Source organism: Numida meleagris, chromosome 10, assembly GCF_002078875.1.
Source record: "Numida meleagris isolate 19003 breed g44 Domestic line chromosome 10, NumMel1.0, whole genome shotgun sequence".
Classification (NCBI taxonomy): Eukaryota; Metazoa; Chordata; class Aves; order Galliformes; family Numididae; genus Numida; species Numida meleagris.
Genome location: NC_034418.1, coordinates 11,936,086 through 11,953,754, shown reverse-complemented (window position 1 = coordinate 11,953,754; position 17,669 = coordinate 11,936,086).

Sequence of the window (17,669 nt, the reverse complement as noted above, 5' to 3'; positions counted from 1 at the left end):
ATAAATTTTAATTGTTAAAAATATAGATTACCTGATACATGCTAAAATATACTTTTCTGTTCAGTTTGACCTCTTTAAAATTAAAAAAAAAGTTTATAATTTTATCAGGTCATATAAGAGTTTGGTAACTAAAACGTGCAAGCAGTTTTATCATGTCAGAAACAGCCAAACATCACTTATCTGCAGCACTGAAATCTGAGCTATGTGTTGTGAATACATTGTGTATTAACATGCAGTGTGTTTACTCACTTCCTACCTCTCAAGCAAAATGAAATTGAGATGCTGTATCAGATTAGCTTTCTTATAAATGTATTTATTTTTTATGAACTGAATATTGATTATTCTCTCTGCGTCCGCATTTGAGAGGTTCATTTACTCAAATCACTTGAATCATGGCTACGGTCTTTCTATGGGTGAGATAATTAAGGAGTTTGAAAACTAGGATTAATAAATTATAGCGAGTTTAGTTTCAATTAACATCATAAATATTGCTTTTTTAGCAAATAACTGACAACTGATTAACATGCTACGGGTTATAGCTATTTAGGTATTAAACAAAGTTTTATAGCTTGCTTACAAAATTACTGAAAGACATATACATAATTTCTCTTTATTTACATGGTAACTACCCTTATCTTTTACAGGTGTTTGCTCAGGGCAAACACTTGTAGCATGTGCTAAGATTATGATATTAATTACAGTCAATGATGTCAATATGCTTCAAAAATCAATGGGGCAACACATCTGCCATTTTTATAGGCATTGTCTGAACTTAAACATTGATGAGATTGTTTTATCTTTTAGCTCTGTGTGTGTTAGCTTGCAGAACTAGTCAGTTTTATGTCTGAATCTGAGCACAATAGTAGCTTTATTTTGAAAAACAAATGAAACTAATTTGTTAGCAGCTTTACTTTGAAAAATGAATGAAACTCATTTGTAAAAAAAAAAAATGATGAGACTTTCTGATGAAAAAGGTAATAAAAGTGCAATGCATGCAAGCATAGTCTGTACTCAGATCCAGTTATTTTGTACTTGAACAGTCTAAATTAAATACCATAAATTCTGACCATGAAGTGTAAATACTAGCTGCATAAAAATACAAGTTAAAAAGGAAAAACTCCCTTTCAATTTCATCACCAGACTCTTCTACGTATGATACGAAATACCTCATTTAAAAGATGTTTAAAAAGATATGTGAATAACAGAAGAAAATGATGATGTTTGTTTCTTACTGTTTCATCTAATACAAATCAGAAGGGAAAATCTTGACCAAAAGGAAAATGAGTGGTTTATCTGACATGAAGGTGAGTGAAGCAGGTATCTCTCTTTTGTTAAGGAGCCTGCACTCCTCAGACTCCTAGTCCAGCGGACTGGACCATTACCAGTGGTAAAGGATGACTTGTGAGGGGTGCAGTGCTCTATTCCCACTGAAGTAAAGATTTTACTGTCATTAAAATGGTCGTTAGGATTTCTACTTATTTCTAAGGAAGATCTTCAGGCATTGATGAGATAGGCTTTTTAATCTGACCTTTTATTTTAGAGGTGTAATTTCAATATTTCCAATCCTGAGTGCCGTGACTGGCATCCCACCAGAAGGCTGAGATTTGGTCTCCTTTGAGAAGGAGCAAGCATTTCACTCAGGAGAACAATTCAAAGTGCTTTGGCAGCCCTTTGAAGCCAGTAAGAAGCCAGATGCCTACATCCAGCGAAGGCAGTACACTGAAGGTCTTTGGGAAGAACTTTAAATGCATTTAGGAATCTCAGGAGTCTCAACAAGAGTCCAGGGGGACCTAATTCACAGTAATATGAGGTACTGGTACTGCCAATGACTTTTCTCAAATATGGAGGAATGTGGTCCCCTCAAATTGACCCAGGCAGAAGGGCCCCTCCACCCAATGGACCCTGCAAAAAAAAACAACAACAAAAAAAACACCTTATAATGTGCTATAAACCAATCACTCAGCCCCCTTAAGGAAAGTAGAGCACACCACAAGCTTATTCCCCAAATTGCAAACTGAAATCTGGCTGGATGAGGATCATTACTTCCCTCCCCCATCAAAGAAAACCAATTTGTCACATTTGAAAGATTTACAGTGCAGTACTTCCCTCGTGTCAGCTTTTGTAAGCAGCATTTTAAAGCAGAACAGAAGAGCCCAGTAGAAGTTCAGTAGCTGAACAAATCTCTCATATTTATTCCTTTGCAAAAAATAAACAAAAAATGATTTCAAAATTTGGATGGTATGGGAAATGGGGATTAACTAGGCAGTAAGTGAAAGCAAGCTACAGCCTCGAGCACACTTGTAATTATGTAAGTTACAAACACTTCAATAATGAGAGGAATAATAGAAGTTCTGACAGGTCCTGTGCTGTAGAGGGCTTGTGGGCACCACTGTAATAAATGAATAGAGATCTATCTGATTTTTTGTTAAAAGTGAGAGGCCCCAAGAGTTTTGTGTTACTTCATTTGGTACTTGGTGAGGCTGTTTATATGAGACTTTCCTCTACATTTTAAATCACTTATTGCTGCTTTGGCAGTGCCTGCTAGATTCCATTAGATTCATTAGCTCTTCTGAAGAGCATTGCTCTGTGGAAATAGCTGAAACAGCTGCCCTGTGTAATTTTGTTATTGCTTTAATTTACTCCGAATTCTGTTTTAACACTCCAACTGTCAAATATAAAGTGGAAAAAACAATCAACATAAAAGCTTTTTCTACCTTAGTATTCTTACGTGTACAGTTTGTGGGATGTGTAAGAAAATAAGCAAATGTAGCTTTTTGTTGTCTTCCAAGTGATTTCTTGGAGCTGTTGGAAATAGCGCTTCTCCATATGCGGTCTATGGATCCCTTCTCTGTGGGGTGGGTTCTCCTCTGCCAAACTCCTTCTCTCACGTGGTGAAACATCTGTCAGTCTCCAAGCAGAGGTGCATTCTGTCCAGCACCACTTGTTCACTCGTAGCTTTTAGCCAAATAGCGGTCACAAGATACCTAGATACGTGTTGTGCTGTTGTCTGTCAAGCTTTCTTACTCAGAACTCTGGGCTATGGTTTCACTGATTGTCCTGGTGTGACTGCAGATATGGTGCAGAAAATGCGTCAACCTGTTTCGTAAAGTTCCTTTCATATGTCAACAAGATGCTTCATGTGTATTCTTGCTGCCTGCAAGCATATCGCATTGGTTACTTTTTATAGTCCTAACCAGACCAGCTACAGAGTAAATGCAGGAAACGTCCTGTTGTTCTAATCAGTACTCATCAACAACAAAACTACAGAACAGGGTAAACTGAAGACAGCAATTCTGGCAGCAATTCCGGTTCGGTATCTCTCATAGAAGCAATGTAAAACTGAATGTCAACCTAAAATTTGGCTACTTTTTACAATGAACCTAAAAATAAAGGTACAGAATGACTAAATACACAAAGTATTTACCAGTTTATTTCATCTCAAAGAAAAAAGTAACTGTTCAGAACACAATTTTTATCTCGCATTTTGATTCTGCTCCAATATAATCTCTTTACTGAAATGAGTCAGTCATCTAAAAGAGGACTATTTTAAGTAGATACTGGTGAGAATCACAGGGGAAGAGAATCCAGATGATATTTTCAGCCAATTAGAAAAGTCTGTGAGTAACGTCTGGAGAGCAGAATGCATGCCTGCTCTTTTTATAAGATTACAAGACTATTTAATGTAAATTAAATATTGGAAATGAATCAGACTGATGTTTTCCTTCAAAGGTATCTGGGAGAGGGAGTGAGACTTCATAAAACTGACAGAGAGATTATCCTCTTTTATAAAACTTTTATGTTCTGAACTGGAGCGTGGAATAAAAATCTTCATGCATAATCTGAATAAATGGAAGAATCTGATCATATATTTTGAGATTACATTTTTTTCAAAGGATATACATGGATCATTTTATTTTGAATTGAATGTTCTCTAGGAACTGATTCAATAAATTGATCTACTATGCTGTTTAATTATATTCTATGTCTTTTGTTGCCTGATATTTTTAAATAAACAGTCCTCTCCTCTTCTCCCCTCCTGTCCCAGCAAACTTATTTCCATTGAAACAGTTTGCTCAAGATCTCTGCAGAGCTTAGAGTTAAATAACATCTGTCACTGATGCCAACATTTGTTTGGTAGCCAAATGTTTTTCAGATGTATAAGCTGTCAGCTTCAGAGAGGGGCAATTTGCAGGTGACTGTTAAAAATCAACATGCAACCTTGCAAAAAAGGTGAGATTTATGGGCCTGGATAAATATGTCTTTCAGTCAAACACCTCTAGATGATCTTGTAACATTGTGCTGCTGTCTGTCTAGGTACTGAAAATGATAATCGACAGTTAATTGAGTTGATCTTGGTGCATGGAGTGGCTGTATTTTAGAGACAAGCACTGCACGGGATCTGTTGCTTTACCATTACTTTTTTTGTGTGATTTTTTTTTTTCCCTCGCTGTTCTCACTTCATCTCTTTTTTCTTTTCCTTCCTTTTCATGTTTTCTGTGTTTGTGTTTTGTTAAATGCATGTAAAGCAATACTTGATACAAAAACAAGTGCCCAACTTGATATTTCTTAGAATTTCCAGTCATTTCATTTTGGAATATCAGAAATGTATTTGTAGCACTGTTTTCCTGGTGGACTTTCAGGAATATTGAGACTGGCTGGATGTCTTTATCTATCTCACAGACTTTTTCTTCTTTGAGTAACAAAGTACTACACAATTATCTTTTGGAGCATAAATACTTATTGATGGCCTTGTAATGAACTGTGTTGGAAAGTAAGTACAACACATATGTAAGGGAATATAACAATACATGAAAGAGAACAAAATGATAGGTACAGTTACTTCACAAAAGAGCACCTAAAGGTTTGTAACTCAAGATGAGTCAGTGATTTGTTTGGTTCATATCAAAGTTACATAATAAAACCTGTACCTGTATTTGCTTAGTGTATTTCACAGTGGCATTTTCTCTGCCCCTTAGGCTGAGTGACAGTGAATACAGATGGGCAGATTCTGATCTCTTCTTTGGTGTAGCACATCAGGGAACAGAATTTCCATTGCTTTTTTGTTTTCTTTTCCAGTAGGCAGACTACCAGTACTTTCTTGAAAACTTACCACTTCAAGCACAACCAATCTGTTATGCTGAAAGTTACTGTGCATTCAGTAAGTAAACTGGAAATCCTGAAATGCTAATCTAAAAAAGATAATGAAAAGCTCCTTTAATAGTAATAATTGCTCTTTCCTGGAGGTCTTTACTTCCTATCATTTATTATACCTATTACTTGAGTTTCAGCCTATCCATTTTATTTTTATTTCTTCAAAACAAATTTGTGGCCTTTTCAGAAACATTCATGTAATTTCTCATCTGAAGGCCAGTGAATCTGGAATGCTACTGTTGTGCCTCCTTGTGAATAAACAAATATTTTCCAAAGTACTACATTAAGTTCCAAAGTATTAAGTTGATTTTAAAAGCAGTGATGCAATTTACAGGATGCATAGAGAGACATTTCAGTTCTCATCATTAATAAGTCCTCAAATGTTAAACTTTGTATTTCTTCTGTCAGATGCAGATGTTTATTTACATCTTCCTCAACAGCTGTCATGTTCCTGTCACTCTTTTCTTCCTTTTTTCTTTAATTACCTTTCAACATATAGTCTTGAAGATTAAAGGCCACGTCCCTTCTTTCAAAGGTCATGCTTAACTGGCAGAGATGTTCATTACAATTTTCAGAAAGTCAAATCACTTGTCTTAGTGAATGAATATGTTGTCATAACATAAGTATAAAATACATCTGTAACTAGTATATTGTGTCATTTTCTGTCTTGCAAGTTTCCCAATGTTATCTTTTAATATTACTTCATAGTCAGAAGATCCAGTATGATCAGAGTTAAGGTTAAGCTTTGAATAATCCAGAAATTAATGAATTTTAATCAATTATATGCATAGATGATATAAAATCTTTCTTTTTCTTTTTTTTTTTCCACCCTGTTCATTTGTTTTTAAACAGACAAAATCAAGGCACTCAGCTTCTGACTCCAGGCAAACCCTAGCTTAGGATTCTTTGTTTTGTTGGGAAATTAATATTTTCTCCCATCATGCTTTTTTTCTCTGCTACTTGCTAACAGCTATATAAGCAGGCTATGATACAAAAGAAAAGCACACCACTGAGAATTAAATGCATATGCTATAATGTTGCTATCAGAATAAATGATTAGAAAATTGACTGGCACCCTAAATACTGATCTAACTGTTTTCCTCAGAATTGCCGTTGTTGATAATCTCAATATTCTTTGCAGCAATAGTTAGTCAATCTCATCTCTTTGTTGTGATAAACTTCTCCAAGATTGTGATGGGAAAAACTGAGTAAAGAAATTTAATATATTTAAAACTGCGTAAGGGTCACTGATCTGAATGAATTGGAGAATTTGGAGAGAGTTAATTATCAATTTATATTTGCTGCAAGTTCATCTGTTCCTAGTTCTTTGGGATTCACAAATTGTTGATCATGATTTCTTGTCACCAGTAGACCAACAGGGTAAAAAAAAAAAAAAAAAGGACCAGAGCAACCTACATGTGATGAACGATGATTGACATTTAGGCAACTATTTTGGGTTGTCTTGTTTGTTTTCTTTTTCATATGCTGCATATGAATGCTATTTGTTTTTTTAACATGCATATGATACCATATACTCTGCATTCTCAAGATAGTCAAGTACCCCATTCATGCTTTATTGTGTTTTGTACTGAGTTTGAGCTTCATCAAATGGTAGTAGTCTGGCATAGGAAACATGACTCTCATAAAATTTTTGATAGATGCAAGTGGAGAAAAAAAGACAATTGATACTGACAGCTGGAGTTTTATTATATGTGACTGTGAAGGAGACTTAAAAGGTAAATATCAGCAACTTTTTGAATTCTACAAGAAAGACTGTAATTGTACCTGATTCATTATTCATCAAAGAAACAACCTGAAAAAAAAAAATAAAGGTAAGTGCATATAGTCTATAAATGTCAAGAATAAAACAGACATTCTGAAAGTTATTGGATAATCTCTCTGCTACACACATTTTTTATTTATTTATAATCATGATCTAATTTTCTATGTACTGACCTTCAAAGAATTGTAACATTTCCTCAGGTTGTTACAGGATATCTGTTATGTCTGTAAGACACTAATCAAAGCTGTTGAAATCCTTAAACCAAACCAAAACAAAAAAGTTTATATGTATACGTGTGTGTGTCTGTGTATATATATAAAAAATTGGTACAAGGTAGAACAGAGTAATTAAGTGATTGCACAGCTGCTATTATTCTGGCAGAAGTACATCTAGATACAGGTATTTACCTCCAAATTTTGAGTCTTGTTTATGAGAACATTCAGGGCTGCAAGTAGAGATTGTTCATTCAGTGGGCAGAGGTACAGAAAGGGAGCACACTGTGAGTACCATTACATAAAAATTTCATTCACAAAGACTTGACAGTTGATGATTTATTTAATTTTAGATCAGATAGTTTCATATTACTGTGTGACTAAGTCTTTTGTAAACCATGTGTCATGACACTATTTAATCAGATCTAATCTGCGATTTTGTGTTTCTTCTTGGATCTACTTTTTTCTCTGTTAAATTTCAATAATTTTTCAGTAATTACATAAAATGAGAGCATGCAGAGTCACTGGCGAACATAGAATTTAGATCTGAGATCTCTATTTTTAGGACTTTGTCAGCCATGATCTACTGTTCAAACTTCACTTCTTGGTTACAACCTCCACGTGCTATTTTAGAACGTCTTTGTGCTTTGTTGGAAATCTCTGCTAAAAATAATTAATTTTAATGTGCTTTAAAATCATATGCAAGTGAACAATATGGATAATAATGTAAATGATTAATTAGCTTAAAACAGTTTAAAGAAATAATACATTAGAAGTTACGAGGAGAAATGAAATGGATTCCTTAGGTAACATTATTTTTCATGGTAGAAAACACAACAGTCACAGTCAGTCAAAGGGGAGGAATATAGACTACAAAATTCTGAGAATGCACAGATCCAACTGGGTGAATTAAAATTTAAAAAAGCACTTCCGATAATGACTAGTTTGATGGTTAAACTGGTATACATAGTACACTGTGTGTTAACCACACAGTTTCTTTTGTTTGTATCATACAGAGCCACGAAAGCCAATTTACTTTTTAAACTAGATCAATTTTCATTCCTAAATGAGCTGATGTAGGGTCACTCATCAGTAAACCTCTGTCAAACAATCTTTTTTTAGACTGTCCAGCTCTGCTCTTTAATGGCACCATTTTGAATTAGACCTTAATGTTATGTCACTTTAAATTAGTGGCTTTAGTTCAGGCACAGCCATAAAGAATATTATCCAGCCAGGGTAAACAGCATTCTATCAAAACAAATCAGCCTACCTTAGAAATAGCAATGTCACTGACACTTTTATCTGCTTGGTTTTCATTGTATTATTGGCTGGGTCTCTTTCAACTAGCCAAATGCAAATAAATGTCTTAATGCTACGAAACGATTGTTATCTATTTAGCATAACATTTGCAAAACTGTAAAAAATATTGACTTGTATTGCTTAGCACAATTTGCATTTTCTAATTCATCCCATCAGTTTGGAGTTCTCATAAACCACGTCCATGTTGTTGCCTTGCCATTAGTGGCTGTTACATTGCTGTACTCAGTAACCCCAACCTGGGATAGTTCACTATTTTTTTGCCCCAGTGTCATTCAGCTCATCAAGTCCCGTGTTCTGACAGCGGATCAGTAACGCTATGCCAGATGCCATGTGAACATTGAGGCTTTCTTAACATTGTTTAGTTGTTGAAAACCTGGTGACATATTTCTCTTGCCGAAATAGCATCTCTATTTATTTTTAGAGACAACCTAAGATGAATGTGTGTGTACACACATAATCAGATATTGATTTCTGTGCAAAATGTTTGTAATTTACTTATGGGAGAAATAATTTAAAGCAATTTTCCTGAGGATAGTTAATTCTAAGGGATGAGTTATTGGTTTTAGAATTCTGTATCTTTATGTAGTGAAGTCCAACTGAGAATGGTAGTGGGTGAGTTATTTGCCAGATAGCAAAATTTCTCTGCCTACTCAAAGCTGATTGTTTATGTGCACTTCCTACTACATACCACAGGGAGAAAACTCCATAGAACCTGCAGCTCACAACAAATAGTCAAGGAAAAAATCAGCTGAATTGTCATTTGTCTCTCTAAATAGTCTTTAGTAAAATGAACAGGGCCTCTCTGAGCTGTCTGTTAGACAAATAAGGGTTGCAATCAATAGAAATTAAATACCTAATTTTGGACTAAACATCTATTCCTTAATAAGGCAGTACTATATGGAGTAGTGGTGGAATTAAAAGTACGTGTAAGACCTGATCCATCCTAAGAAAACAAAATCGATGTTTAAATCTAGTTCTTGACTGTATAATGACCAATTATGGTACTGCCTTGCAGAAGAAGAATGAGCTAGCTGTTACAGCACTAGTCCAGAGCTTCAGTACCTCAGATCACTCTGTGCTTTATCACTGACTTCTGGATTGAAAAAAGTCAGTGATGCAAATTGCAGGCAAAGAACTTGTCAGTTTTGAAGTGGAATTATTTTAAACTTCTCCTCCATTTACTTTTGAGCTTTTTGGAGGATAAAATAGAAGTTCAAGACAAAATAAAGTTTAGATGGAAAAAATAACTGTGTAACTTCAAATTTGAAACAAGTTGTTTGTGATATGACCCTGAGTCATAAGCTTTGGGACGTTTATAATCTGACCTTCTGCCACGGTGCTCTCTGGAAAAGGACAAGAAGAAATTTTAAAAGAATAAAAAAGAGACAGTGTAAGGTTTAATGAGAGCATGGATTTAATTAACTACATAGAGAAAACTCAGCAGGAATAGGTAAGATAGAATACAAACAAATTTTTTAAAAACAAACAGAAAACAACCAAACAGTGACACTGTCCTTTGGGTCTAATAGATCAGGACAATTCATGAAAATTCAGCAGTTATCTGAGCTACAACAAGCTCTTGGTACTACCTATTCTTAAAGATCTCCAAGATCAAAATTTTTTAAACTCAATTTATTTATCAAAACATTGAGGAAAATAAACCTTTCTTTTACTAACTGATTTTAATACTGAACTCTTGAGTTCTACAGTAAAAGTTGAAAAAATAATATTTAATGCTTCCTGGACAGGTTAGAAAAGAGAGATGCATCAGTAAAATCTGGAAGACATTCCAGTGATACAAGAAAGATACCACCTTGCTGTCACTGCTTCTAATTAACAACGTGTCACTGTTTCTAATTAACAGAGAAAAATATAGCACAAAATGGTACAAATAGCAGACGGCTATAAAAAGACAAAGATAATACGGGCATAACATTAGATCTGTTTTTTTCTGTAATTCTATTTGCACTAAAGGCATTGGAATGTAATATTTGTTGGTAAAACTGAAGTGACAAATGATAAAATGGCAAAGAAGAAAAGTTAGCAAATTCTTTTCACCAGTGAACTTTGTGTGCCGTATCTTAGTATTTTGGAGGTCAGATGACTGACTTTATTAATGGCTGGGAGGGCTTACATAGGCAAAATGTAAGATGAAGATTCCCTGAGATGAGGCGTTTTCATGTAGCAATACAGAGCACTTCTGCAGCGTCTCCGCTTTCTGAAATTCCAAAATACTTTTAAAGAAGACATTTGTGTTATCCCACAACTTCTATGCATCAGAATAGAACAGATTGTATTCCTCTTAGTGTGTCTTGTCTTTGCCTTTAAAACTGTCACAATATTTTGTCAGATGAGGAAACCTGTTCCAGGTGTTTCATGAGTTCATTGGAGAAAACTGCTAAGTTCTTATTGTCAGAGGAGGTCCATTTCTTTGCCTTCAGCTGAATATTCTTTGCTAAAGTAGGTGGAGAAAAATATATTCATTTAATTTCAGAGGAAGCTGTATTCTGTTTCATATTTTCATGCTCTGGATCTATTCTAAGTCAAAGTTACCTCTTGCTTTTTATAAACATAAATCTAAGCAAACCTTTTTTTTTCCTGCAATTACCAACTGTATTCAGGACAGTTTAGTTGTAATTCGAAACAAGTATGGCTGTTTCAGAGTGCCTGTTGTCAGGCACAGTAGAATCTATCAGCAAGAAAACATGGTTGAACCTGAAAGCAACACATCTGGCTGTTTCTCTTCCCATATGGAATTCTTACTTTGCACGTGATTTCCATCCCAGCCACTGTGCAAAGTATGTGAAAATGTGGAAAGATGCGGTGGTTACTGGTGTTACTAAGAGCTAATTACAAATTTATAAAAAAGGAATTAATTGTATATTAGAGTTGAAGGAAAGCAATGTGAATGCTGCAGGTACGTGTACTGACATTAACAAGCATGTCTTCAAGGCAAGTCAAACAATATGAGATCTTCACATTCATGGATTTCCTTTATTTTCATCATCTATTTTAGACAGGAAAAAGAGAATTAGGGTCACCATAAGGAGAAAGAAAAACAGGATAGTCAGTTAAGAACCAGTCTAACTATCACATCATTGGCAATTGCCAACTGTAAAGGAAATCAGCTTTTTAAAGTGATAAAGGCAGACTATGGACATGATATTTATAGTTCTCAAGAGTGCGCTGGGAAGCAACATGAGGTAAGCAGTAGGACAAATTTATGAGCAGTTTCAGTGTAGGATGTACCATCGTTAATATGATTTAAAAATGGTAGAATGTCACAGTTTAAGGAAGTTAACCAATGCTCTGGTTACCTGAGTACTATTGCTATCTAGGGACAAGCTTGAAAAAGATCATATAATGACTAATATTAGGAATCTGATTATTATTGGAGTCTTTTTGCAGATAGTTTGAGAACTCATTTTGAATAGTATGCAACATAAATATCATCTAAACATTTTCTAAACAAGCTCATTATCATAAATGCATCAGTTGCACTATAGATTTAGTCTCAATCAGGTCATAAACTGATTAAATTGCTTACTGGTGACATTTTCCATAAAATACAGAAAATTATCCAAACTAATAAAGTTAATACTACCCATCAGGTACACCCACTCACATGATGCCTTTTCTACACATTTTGTATATGTAGAGAAGTTTGATGGGTTGTACTTCTGCACAGTTATCTATCTTTTCCTACAAGTGTTACTGGCCCTCTAAAGAGTGTAACTTTTTAATATGCAGTATGTTGAGTAGGTGTTTTGCTGAAGTACCAGCACATTAAACAGTCAGCACAGTCCCATTTAAAATAATTAGGATTAATTTTCTCAAGCTCTCATGAAAACAAAAGGAAAAATATTTGTCGGTACCTGTGCAGTGTCAGCTTATGTATGATAGACGAAAGTCATAACAGTTAATTTAATTTAAACAAATATTAATCTAGCTTTGCGGATGTGATAAGTGACTTTGTGTTCACTATTTTCGAGTCCAAGTCAAAACAGATCTTTGTTTTTAGAAAGAGCTGAGTGCTTTATAAAAAGGATGATACATGCAGTAAGAGCATTCATCATTGCAAAAAACCTTGGTCTGAGAAATTTACGGATAACTTTTGTGAGCCGTGTAAGCCAAGTTCTGTCTAAAATAAGATCAGTTTTAAAAATGAATGCTGATAGTTTCAAACATACCTAGGGTGTTTTGAAGCCTGGATGATTATTTAAGGATTCCTTGTAAGCAAATAAATTGCTGAGTTCATAATTTAATAAAGTTCAATTAAAATAAGTAGAAGTATTGAAATAAGGTCTGGAAATGTTGATTATTGATGAATAGTGATCCATATCATTCATACAGTGTTTTCCTACAGTAATTCATTTGGAGTATAAAGCTTCAGAAACATCTTATGCTTAGTATTAAAACATTAATTACAAAGTGGCTGGAGACATGAATGTTCACATCCATCTCTTCAAACTTTGGAGGCTGCTTATTTCCTTGCCCTTTAAAGTAAGAACAAAGGGCAAGGCTAGGAAAGGCGAAGAAACTGTATTTAGTGATTAGTGCAGCTGATTCTGTGATTAAATTAATATTTATTTATCAGCTCAAGCAATAAGTAAAGAATCCATGATGTTTTCTGCTGAGCTTATAAAAAGCTTCCTAACCTCTTGCTCCTGATTTTAAAATTTACCCAATTTTAAAGGGATAGCAGGAATAGTGTCCATGAGCCCAAATTGGCTGTAAATGTACATGCAGCATTTAGCAGAAAACATGAGTGAGAAATGACAGTATAAATAGACCAGGTAGAATTGCAAGCTACATTAATTAAATAATAAACTGACATCTTAAAGTTTGAAATGTCAATTACAAAGATGAGAGAGAAATGTCTCTCTTTCCCCATAGTTGGTACTACTGTCTTAGCTAGACTACAGCAACTAAAAATCATTCTTAAATGGAAATGCTCATCTTTTCATAATTTATACACAGTACTGCTGTGTTGTTAAATTTGTGTTGTTAATCCATTATGCCTACTATTTTTCTCTGATTCTCTTTTTTTTTTTTTGTCATAAACTATATAAAATAGCAACCCGTAAGCCTGATTTCATTTATTTTCTCAGCCCTTCTCAGCATTAGGTTTGTGGGGACTGGTGACAACTCCTTACGGCTGCGTTCCTGGAGAGCGGCCAGTGCTAGCAGCATTTGGTCCTCTTGCAGACTATGTGTCCCCTTTACCTCCCACCATCCTGTCATTCCTCATTGCAGCAACAAAACCAAATCTCCTGTCTGCCACCAACTTCTAGTTCGTCTGTTGGTGGTGGTTCTTTTTTGCTGCTCTTGTCTCCCTTCCTGCTGTTTCTCTTATCATTTCTTGCTCATTTCTATTCTGCCCTAACTTAATATAATGTTATGTCAGGAGATGTGAGATGGCCTTGCAAATACTAGTTCTACATGTATTTTTCCATGTTCAGATGAGATTTGATTTTTCCCAGAAAGGTTGAAATGCATTGTTACTCTCCTAACTCAGTATTCACTGGAGAGAGTCTGCGGTGACTATGCAGAGAATTTCCTTTCAGCTTAATCTCTGTTATTGGAATCAGTTCTTGGAGGGAAAATCGATTCTTACTGAGAATGAGGCTTTTATTGACGCAGGATGAGATTTTGGGGTGGAAAGAGCGAGACGGGTATCTGCTGTGAATGATTTATTTATATTCTAGGCTTGATATGTATTTGTAAATTAAAAAAAAGCCATTTTTTGCCTTGACTGTCTGTGTTGCCACCTGAGCTTGTGATACATATACTGCATGTGCGCATCTAAAATGTGTCATTTCTGCTTGGTGGTTACAGTAGCTGAGTCAAATGCACAAAATCCAGCAAACAATGCTGCTCCTACAGAAGCAGAAGTTGCTGGGATAATGCTGTTAATTGCTAATCTGTGTGTTGCTTGAACCACAACTGCCTACTCCGCAGTCCTGCCAAGGAAAGAGGTAACATCAGCAATGCTATTGTAACTACCACACTAAAACATACTTGGCAATTATAGGAGGTAATGTTAAAGGATGTATAAATAGCTACCATCAGAATTCTTAGCACAAGTATTCTTGTGTTCATTGTTTTTATGTTAGCATACACACATTTGTCCTATGTGTTTGTTACTGTTGATAAATTCTGCACAGTAAATTGATGGTTTTCAAAGGCTGAATGGCCTGTCCTTGTCATAGGTAAATTTTGATAGGAAAGCAGTAAGGCAGGTGTAAGTAGGGGCAGGACTACACTGAGATGAACTTGGGGGGCCGTAGACCCTTCTGCTCCCAGTGCTGTTCCCTTCTGTTCAGCCTGCCCTGAACTGGAAGCAAACTGAGGATGTGAGAATGATATTCTCCAGTTGTGCCTTCATTCATTCTCTTCCTTTCCCTCTTGCTTATCTATGCTGTATGTCTGTGAGTATGGGTCTGAACTTGCGCTTAGCTCTAAATAACATGGCAAAATAACTTTACTCTTTGACTCGAAGCAAGTTCCAGAGCATGCAAGGGCCTGTGATAATGAATGGGTTGGTCATTAGCCATCTCATGTTTCCATATCTTTGTGCCCTTGCAGCACCTCCTCCAAAAAGTTTCTGGTGCTTTGGAGGTAGGAGATGGAAATTACAATGGAGAACTATTCTCAGCCTGTTGTCTAGCATTTTTCTTTCCTTTTGGAGAGTGGTATAAATATTAATAGCTGTTACCATGGATATTCTATTTTATGTGACATGGTACAAAAGAAGAAACCTTCTTCGGATCAAACTGACTATTGATTTTTGTGTATGTATTTGTGCAACTACTGTCACTATAATTTCAACCCTGTAATTAAAAGAAAAAAATACAGCCAGCCACTGTTATACAAACTCAAAAACAGTAAAAAAAAGAGGTAAGAAATTACAGGTGAATGTATTTTTGTGCCTTAACAAGAAAGGGTTAAACAGGAGCTGGAGATGTTACTAAAAGATACAATCAGTGTTGAAGTCGCGTCAACCTGCCAATTTGTTGAAGTGAAAAATCTATGCATTGTGAGAGGATTTATTGTTCTGTTGAGAGCAGGAGCCTAAAATGCACAGACATGAAATGGGAAAATGACTTGAAAATGAACAAAGGCTTGCATAAGGCCTAAATTTGGTTATTTTCTCTCGGCATCTGTCATGTATAGTGATAATGCTTTGTTTAATAACAAAACAAACAGTACTTTAGCCCAGCTGTTTTCTTACTTTCACTTTTTCTGCAAATAAACTGTTGAGCAGGCTGCTTCTTGCTACCAGCTCTTCTGGTAAGAAGAAAAGATTGCCCCCCTACCTTCTCTTTCTTTTCATTTCAAAGTGTAACGATCTCTCCTGGCTTCTGAATGGATAAAAGCTGGAACATAATGTTTTTAGTGTAACTCTGACCTTAGTCTTCACCACACTGTTGGGCTTTAATTCTTCTTAGAATTGCATTAACATTTGTTGAATGCATGTACAGCTATATTTATTGGAAATGTTTTATACAAAGCATACTTTGTTATGCACTCTAGTCTTCATTAGAAATACAATGTTTTCATGCCAGCCATGAGGATTGAAAATCTCTGATTATGGGATTACATTTCCTGCGATCAGGAGGTTTTTTTTGTGTCAGAATATTTTTAATTTCCCGATTTGTTTTGTCTCTTTGCTCTTCGTGAATGTGTGCCTTCTCTAAATTTCCTTCTTCACTGGATTTTCTGCACAAAGAACTTATAAATGAGTGAGACATCCATTCATGTATTTTAGCAGCATGCATTCAAGTTCTGTGGCTCTTCATATCCTTTGTAAGAGGAGATTCATTTTCTGCTATTGTGAAAACAGAGTTAATTCTTTGATTTATTTTTTTTAAGCATTTGTTGTTTGAGTGTTTAAACACACACAACAGTTGTGCAACCTGAGCACATCTGGCTGAATCTTTTCGTTAAGAAACCCTTAAAAGGGTTTCTTGTTCAAAAAGCTCACCCTGTGTTGTTTAGAGATATAACAAAGAACTGGGAAGGATTTAATTTTCTAGCAACAGAAACTGTTGTCATATCAATAATCTTGTATTCTTATTCTGAGATTAAATGGGTAAAAAAAGAGAAAAAAATACAGCACTCTGTGAAGACGAGGCTACCAGTGTGGAAATTTGGAACAGGACGCTGGGTTTAGGTTCACCCATGGAATGTCATATACCAAATGCAGAACGTCTAGAACTCCTGCATTGGCTGTGATTCATAATTAAGTGTACAGTTCCCTGACACAGTCTCATGAAAGTCATGAAAGATGCAGAAAGAAATGCTGGGCACTTGGAGTGCCTGCGATGTTAGTTGTGGTGTTTGTGTTGCTTTTCTGTGTTTTGGAGGTTGCTTGCTTTTCCTAGCAGGAAAATTAGCATGAATTTTGTGTTGAAAGGGAAGGTTAGCAATCTGACTAAGATTGTCAGTAGATGGAGAATGGTTCCTCAAAATGACAGAAAATATGAGAAATAAAAACATATTCACACCTTCTGGTTCCTAGAGGTCTTTTATGCCACAAGAACAAGGTAAAACAAGGATGCAGCCTAACCAGGAAGGCCTTGAATGTGAGAGAGATCTCTTTCTTCTGTAAACCATCTCACAGAATTGTACATTTTTAGAGAGTGCCTGCAGCTTTCTCTTCAGCTCTCAAAATCTGCTCACATGACATCTTTGACTTCCAACATTGCAGCTGGTGGTAATTAGGAAACTTGCAGCTCCGACCTTTAATTGCTGATGGTCTGCCCTTCACAGGCAGGGAATTTGCTCCGTGGTCATAGTCATTTCTGAAAAGTTGTTTATGCTCTTTGAACTCCGAATCTTAACTCCAGCCTCAAACCCATATGAATTCTGAAAATGTTCGTTGTAAGCAGAAGGTTCGACCTTACTCCTAACTCCAGTCTTGGCTCACCTGGCACTTGAAAGTTGTGTCCTTTTATCCTGACACCTCCAACTCTAGCTCCCCTTGATTTGTGTGTGGTTTTCTGGTGTGCTGGTGCTCATGTGGTTCTTTCTTGACCTGTAGCGCATGAATGTGATTGCCGTGGCTGCTCTCAGCCACCTCTAGCTGGTGGTTATGACTACTGTGATAATAGAGTGATACCCTGAACTATCAGGTCATCTAATGAGTACCACAGAGACACTGAATGTACCTGAGGTTTTGATATGACCTGGTAACTTCT